This window comes from Cannabis sativa, chromosome 3, assembly GCF_029168945.1.
Source record: "Cannabis sativa cultivar Pink pepper isolate KNU-18-1 chromosome 3, ASM2916894v1, whole genome shotgun sequence".
Classification (NCBI taxonomy): domain Eukaryota; kingdom Viridiplantae; phylum Streptophyta; class Magnoliopsida; order Rosales; family Cannabaceae; genus Cannabis; species Cannabis sativa.
This window is the reverse complement of record NC_083603.1, coordinates 54,799,005-54,806,035: the sequence shown is the minus strand read 5'-3', so window position 1 is coordinate 54,806,035 and position 7,031 is coordinate 54,799,005. Positions and strand designations below refer to the sequence as shown.

General features: G+C 37.9%; 1 long non-coding RNA gene across 1 annotated transcript; it reads right to left on the bottom strand.

The window, feature by feature from the left end:
- Positions 1-1,460: 1,460 nt before the first annotated feature.
- Positions 1,461-3,221, bottom strand: LOC133035818 (uncharacterized). Its single transcript, XR_009686932.1, has 2 exons — positions 2,637-3,221; positions 1,461-2,526 (listed from the first exon to the last, which is right to left on the bottom strand). It is a non-coding gene; the product is annotated as an uncharacterized LOC133035818 (long non-coding RNA).
- Between the last annotated feature and the right edge of the window lie 3,810 nt (positions 3,222-7,031).

Below are 7,031 nucleotides of genomic sequence, written 5' to 3'. Positions count from 1 at the left end.
CCCCATGTTGAACCCTGAACCTTGTGGCCTGAACTGATGTTGATACTGAGACTGCTGGCCCGATTGGGGTGTGAAACCATAGGATGAAGACTGAGACTGGTTTGTCCTGGGCTGTCCATGAAAAGGAGTAGACTCTACATAGCTCCCTATGGGTCCTCCATGAGATGCTTGAAATCTTTGTTGTCGTTGCGGGCAATCTTTCTTCTTATGACCTTGTTGACCACAACTGAAACACCCGTATGGTCCACTACGAGTCTTTCCAGATGAACCACTACTAGTGCTACCCCCACTAAATTGTTGTCCTTGGGACCATTGTGCCTGATTCTTCTTGGTCATCTTTCGGTCACTTCCTCTTCCTCTGTTTGTGTTCTTCTTCTCATTCCCCTCAACATGAGCCTCAGTTCGCAAGGCTGCTGTCACACACTCAGTCAGGTTGTTAAAGGTCAAAGGGGCTATAGGACCACGTATCGCTGGCCTCAAACGACGCATGAACTGTTCAATCACCAAGGGTTGATCAACAACACCAGGATATGCATAAGAGGATAGCTCTACAAACTTCATGTAAAATTCATTCACAGTCATATCCCCTTGTCTTAGACCATCAAATACTCCAATAAGAGCCCTCCTGTGAGATGGACTAAAATATTGTTCCCTGAAAACTTCCTCAAATTCTCGCCAAGTCATCCCATCAGTTTCCATTGTCCTGGACAAGGTCTCCCACCAATCGCCGCACCACCCTCTAACTTGGACACAGCGAAAGTAACTTGGTATTCCTCAGGTGTTCCTATTGTGTTGAAATTTTTCTTTATCTGCCTCAACCACCTTTCAGCTACCATGGGATCCTGTCCACCCTCAAACTCAGGCACTTGGATTCGATGAAAGATCTGAAAATGATGACTTTGTCGAGCGGCAGGATCCATTTGTTGAGCGGGAATAGCTCTTAAGGCTTCGAGAAGGGCGTTCATAGGGAATTCAGTTTGTGGAGGTTGGACATTAGCTTGAGGGGCGTCTTCTCCAACCGTTCTCCTTGTCTTCTTTCCTTTTGGAGGCATTTTCTTAGGTCTGAGAACCAAAAGCTAATCAGTTAGTGAGGATTGGATGCTAATAATATAAATATGCCTTATACATATAAATACCAAGATATTTATTACTATTATTATTTAAAATAAATCTAAACTATTTGGTGACACACTCCGAGGTAATTAAACCCGGCGCTCTGATACCATTTTTCTGTCACGACCCGAGCCCTAGGCTGTGGCAGATGTGTAATATCCATAACTTGGGTGGTCAAAGGTCACACTTTGACCCTTGTAGGAAAATAAAGCTTATAAATGATCCTTTTATTTATTTTACAAAATACTAATTTAAAAGAATGGATTAACTCCTATATTAATAAAAATATATTAGTAATAAAAATCAGGACCACTCATCAATATAAGAGAACAGTAATATCCCCACAGTTATGTAATCACCAAATAGATAGATTTAATAAGTCAATAAAATACCAAAATAATACCTAGCATCCATCATTTCTCATTTCTAACTAGTACATAGCTAATTTAAGTCATCCAGACCATCCATTGGTTCTTAAATACAAAATCAGTCTCATTAGAAGGTGAAAGAGTAAAATATGACTAAACTAATAACAAAATTCCTTTCCCAACAGTACCATCCTCATCCACTAGCATCAAACTGAGTTCCTGGAATGGGAGAAAATAGGGGGGGTGAGCTTATAAAGCCCAGTAGGAAAACAACTAATATCAAAGGACCCTTGGTTTAATAAAATTCCTGCATGGTTAGCTTTATAAAAATAAAATGTCTCATCAACAGTATGAATATGTACAAATAAAATAGAGAGACCACAAATAATCACAAATCAAACGTCAAATGCATATCACACCGTCCACTAGACCCCTAGCTCTCAATACCAAATCATAGAAAACGACATCCAAAACCGGGTAGTCGCATCTGATACCCACCATAAATAACGGGGCTCAGATTTAATTCACTCCTGTACAGATTCTAGGTCTTTCACCTACAGGTGAGTGCACACCTGATCTACCTATGATGACACAGAGACTAGGTCGTGAAACAACAATATGCATCGAACATGATCAACATGGCTCTCATCAATATAACCAAAGCAGGCAAATAATAAGCATAACAAAAGAACATATTCCTTTTTATTTTCTAGAAAATTCGGCAGCATAACAGCTGTATTTTGAATAAACCCAAAAATCATAACCTGCATAAATATTTGCACACAAAAATATATTTGGCACTCGGTGCCCCAGAACAGTCCAGAAAATATGCAGATTAAGTTTTCAATTTTTCAAACAATTTTGTAAATCATAAAAATTGGAATATGTCTAATGTATACAACGCATATAAAAATCAAGTCCAAAAATCAAGTTGAGTCCCTACCTCTCCCAAGTCGTTAAACTTTTTTTTTTTTCCAAAAGACGATCTTAAGCTCTCAAGTCCCGAGCTCCAATTGTTTAGTCCAAACTTACATATTACTCTCACCTATACCATCAAATGATTAAATAATTATCATCATCGCATTCTACATTCAAAACCGAGTCCAACGACATATAATATGACTATATTTAAAATTTGGGATTCCGAAACCTCACCTAAGCGGTGCACATTAACAATCGGTGGCGGTAAAAATTGGTGTACCGGAAATGTCGCCGAAAATAGGAGTAGTATATATCAAAACGACCACCTCGACGAGTAGATCACACTCATGCCAACCGTTTGTCAAAACGGTACACGAGGTCACCGGAAAGTCGCCGGAAAGGGGCGGAGCTACAAAAATGTCACCGGAAAAAGTTGCGAACCGGGAAAAATGGTTTAGTGTAGGTTGTTCTCCTCGACGAGCTGAGTGTAGTGGTGAAAACCTCTCGTCAAACGGACGCCGGAGGTGACCGGAAAACCCGTTCAAAGTTTGAAATCCCAAACTTTGACTTGCGATCCCGAGTCAACGGCGGCGAGAGGAGCGGCGCCGCTTGGGGGGTGAGGTCGCCGGCACTTGGGCTTTCAATTTGTCCGGCGCGTTGGGTCGGACGGTGGCCGGAGGTGGGTCGCCGGAGTGTGGTGGTTATGGAGGTTTATGGGTTTTATTTTTTTTTTTGGTATTTTAAAGAGAGAGAAAGAGAGAAAGATAGATAAATATATAAACAGAGAGAGAGAGAGAAAACGAAATCTGTATATAATTAAATTTTTTTTTTTTATATACATATATATATTATTTTATTATTATTTTATATATATATATAAATATATTTGACTCGGTCAAACCGAGTCTTTTCATGTCTGGTCTAAGGCATACTAAAGCATATCTGAGACCTCTCACTGTTGATTTAAGAAATTCTTTCATGGCTTTATCTTTTCTGGAATAGTTGACACTTTTCCTTAGATAAATAAAATCTATGCTTAGAAGTTGTGAAACTTCTATAGATTGCCATTGGAAAGAAAATGCTTCAGCATCTTATTAAAGTAAGTTGCTTGCATTAGAGTAAGTAATTACCAGGTATACCATAAGCCATAGGTTTAGATAAACTCAAACCTATAATACTAGGAACAGGAAGTTTTGTTAAGTCCATTGAATAGACTTATTAACGAAAATTTCCTTTTATGTCCTTGTAATAGAAAACTTTAGGTTACTCCATGTGGATGGATTAAACCAAAGTTCTCTTGGCTTTCTTCTTAGTTTCTTATCTTGACAATCCATTATTTGTTTAAACTCACAATGGATTTTAATCACTAGTGTCTTCCAAGTCATAAGAAGGTAAAGTTCCTTAAAACTCTCCCACTACGACAAGGTACCGTGAATTATGTCTAAGAAAACTAAATGGTATTGACCTCTTCGGTTGTGTTAAGACAACAGAGGCAGTGGGATCATCTTGTAACGAATAAGATGATAGAACACTTATGGAATTAAGAAAAAAATATCTCCTTTATTTGCTACTTTATTTTCAGACTTAGTCATTTTCTTAGAAAAGTAGTATTTGTTTAAACAAACACTTTCTTATCTAATGACTATGGGATGATCCACCCCTAATCACTTAGAATAGCTAACAAACATGCAAACCAGGGTTAGCAGTTCTAGCTTTTCTTAAGATTTTGATTAGGTCATCCATGAATCTAGTAATGATTTACATTAAGTATAAAACCATTGCATCATTCTGAAATTATATTACCATAGAAGGATTTAGGCAACTACTAGTAACTAATTATCAATATGCAAATTGAATTTCTAGGGAGGTAAGTTTGGATATAACTCAAAAATCAAATTAATGATCTTTGAACTGCATATCTACTAACTTTTTCTCCACCCCTATTAGTTCGCAAGATCTTTAACCACTTACCATTGCTAGAAATTCATGAAATTTTTCAAACATTTCAAATTTTTTTTGCATAATGTAAAATCTAGAGTAATCGTTTTAAGAATACAACGAAAACTCATATCCACCCCTGAATGTACATCCATCTACGAATGAGATGATTATAATTTCAGTGGATATAGGTGTAAAGCCCGCTTAGTTAATTTGGAAATTAGCAGTTAATCATAATTATTTATGAAAATTATTTATAGCTATTTAAATAATTTATTATACTGTTATTTATGGAATTCAGAAATGCATGGTTATGTTATTCAATAGTTTTCATATTTTGCATTTCCGGTGCCCGGTATTTTGGAACTCGGCGTTTGGCTCAGTAGAAATCACAACTTAACATGATATTAGTTTGGGACGGGTTTTTAGACATTAGGAATGTCGGGAATGGCCGGGAATTTAGAATTTCCCAAAAATACCCCTTTAGTGATTTTTATGTGATTTTAGTATGGAGGGGCAAAATGGTCTTTTTGCCCCAATGACTTTTTTTGTCTTTTAGTGAATTGATTATTTGAATTTAATTATTTATGTTATTTAATTTATGGCTGAAATGAAATAGTATATGTGGCTTGTTTTCATTTATTCATTTTCACAAAAAAACACAAAGTTAGAAAGTTAGAAATTTTAAAGGAAAAGCTCTCTTTTTCTCTCCATTTCGGCTGGGTATTTGGGATTCAAAGGCTGGGTTTTTCAAGCTTGATTCACCATAACTTTGGGAACTCTTGATTGTGGTATGTATTTCCTATTTGTCTTTCTTTGTTTTCTTGAAAAAGATGATGAAATATTGAGTGAAATGCATGCTTTTTGATGTTGTTGCTGCTGCTTGTTATTGTTGTTGTTTTTATGTCTAAAATGTTGAATTAATTATGTTTAGTTAGGTTGAAATGCATACTAGTTGTTCTTGCTTGAGTTGGTTAATTTTCTTGTTAAGAAGCTAAGGTTTTCAAAGTAAAAAATTGAGAATTTGGTGGCTGTAGTTATTGCATGAATTAGGTTTTGTTTTCTGCAGTGTTTCTATGCTTGATTATGTGATTCTAAGCTAGCTTTGAGGCTTGTGAGTGAGCTTTAGCAAAGTTTGAGTTTTAACTCAAAGCTTGGAGCTCACATGGTGTTTTTCATTTCTGTGAATTCTGGGTTAGTTTAATGCCTTGGAAATGTTCTTTGGGGTATCTAGAGCAGGTCTGGAAAGTTTGAATCAATTTGGGGTTGAATTGGTTGAGATATGAAAATTTGATGTTGCTGCCTGCGAGGAACCGGAATTCCGGTTGTGCATCCGGAATTCCGGATGGGCTTCGAAAATTCCCAGAACCGGAATTCCGGTTGGGCAACCGGTCTGCCGGTTGGGGAATTTTCAGAACCCGTGTTTTTCCTCGTTTTTATGTTTTAAGGGGTATTGCCATGCTTTTTATCGATAGGGAAACTTTTAGTTCCTAGTTTAAGTCCCCGGGAAGTGATTTAGCGTGTCACTTATAGCGTTGTGATTTTTATGGTTTAGGAGCCAGTAATCCGCCGCTCAGCTAAAAGTTCCAACAGTTGACCAAGACACCTGAATTCGGAATCCAGGTAAGATTAGTATAACAGTATGCATATGTAGATTACATGTTTAGCATGCATGTAGGAAGCCTGTTAGATTTCATTAGTTATGTATGTTGGCTTCGAACCATCCAACCCTGTCACGTCGGTACAGGCTGGAGTATGACCAAGAATGAGTATGACCGGTTCGACCGATCAGGCTGACACTTGGTTGGTGGTTCCGTACTATTGACGTATCCCGTTAGTACAGGCTGGAGTATGACCAGCAGCCAGAGTATGACCGGTTCGACCGATCAGGAGGATATAGTAACACGTCGGTACAGGCTGGAGTATGACCAGCAGCCGGAGTATGACCGGTTCGACCGATTAGGTTGTTACGTGTCAATAGTACCGTCCCTATGAACGTTCAAAACTCAGTACCATGTTGGACATGGCAGTAGTGGCTCGATACCGTGTTGGACACGGCAGTAGCGGGACTCAGTATCGTGTTGGACACGACAGTTAGAATTATGTATGAGTATTATTATGCTTTTCTTACTGAGTCTGTCGACTCACAGTTTACGTTTATGTGTAGGTAAAGGCAAGGCTAAAGCTGATGGACCGTGAGCGAGCTTGTGAAGATTGTACATGTCGGGGCGGTTAGGCCTGGAGCGTACGATCATCGGGAAAGCGAGGCTGATTTTTGTAACTGGTCGTTAGACGACCTTTATTTTGTATATCAGTTAAACAGTTAAATCTTTTTGTAAATGATTTTATAATCGGGATCCCGAGTCGTTTGTAATATTATTTTATAAGTTTAATTAAAAAAGCAAAATTTTAATTAATCACGTTTTTCCATAAACCTCGTTGATTAGCAACGAGCTGCACAGCATGTTTAAAAAGCACGTAATACGCCTATGTTAGTTAGGGTGTTACAATTTGGTATCAGAGCCGCCAGGTTGTCTTCCAAAGATCGTCACGACATGTACAATCATCATCAGCAGTTAGCTCGTTTCACGGTTCAGTAAGCCTTTATTGCTTTAGTAGTTTATTTTATTCAGTTATGAAAAAGAAAAGCCTGTTAGGAAGCATGTTAGTAGCCTGATAGTAGAATAGGCG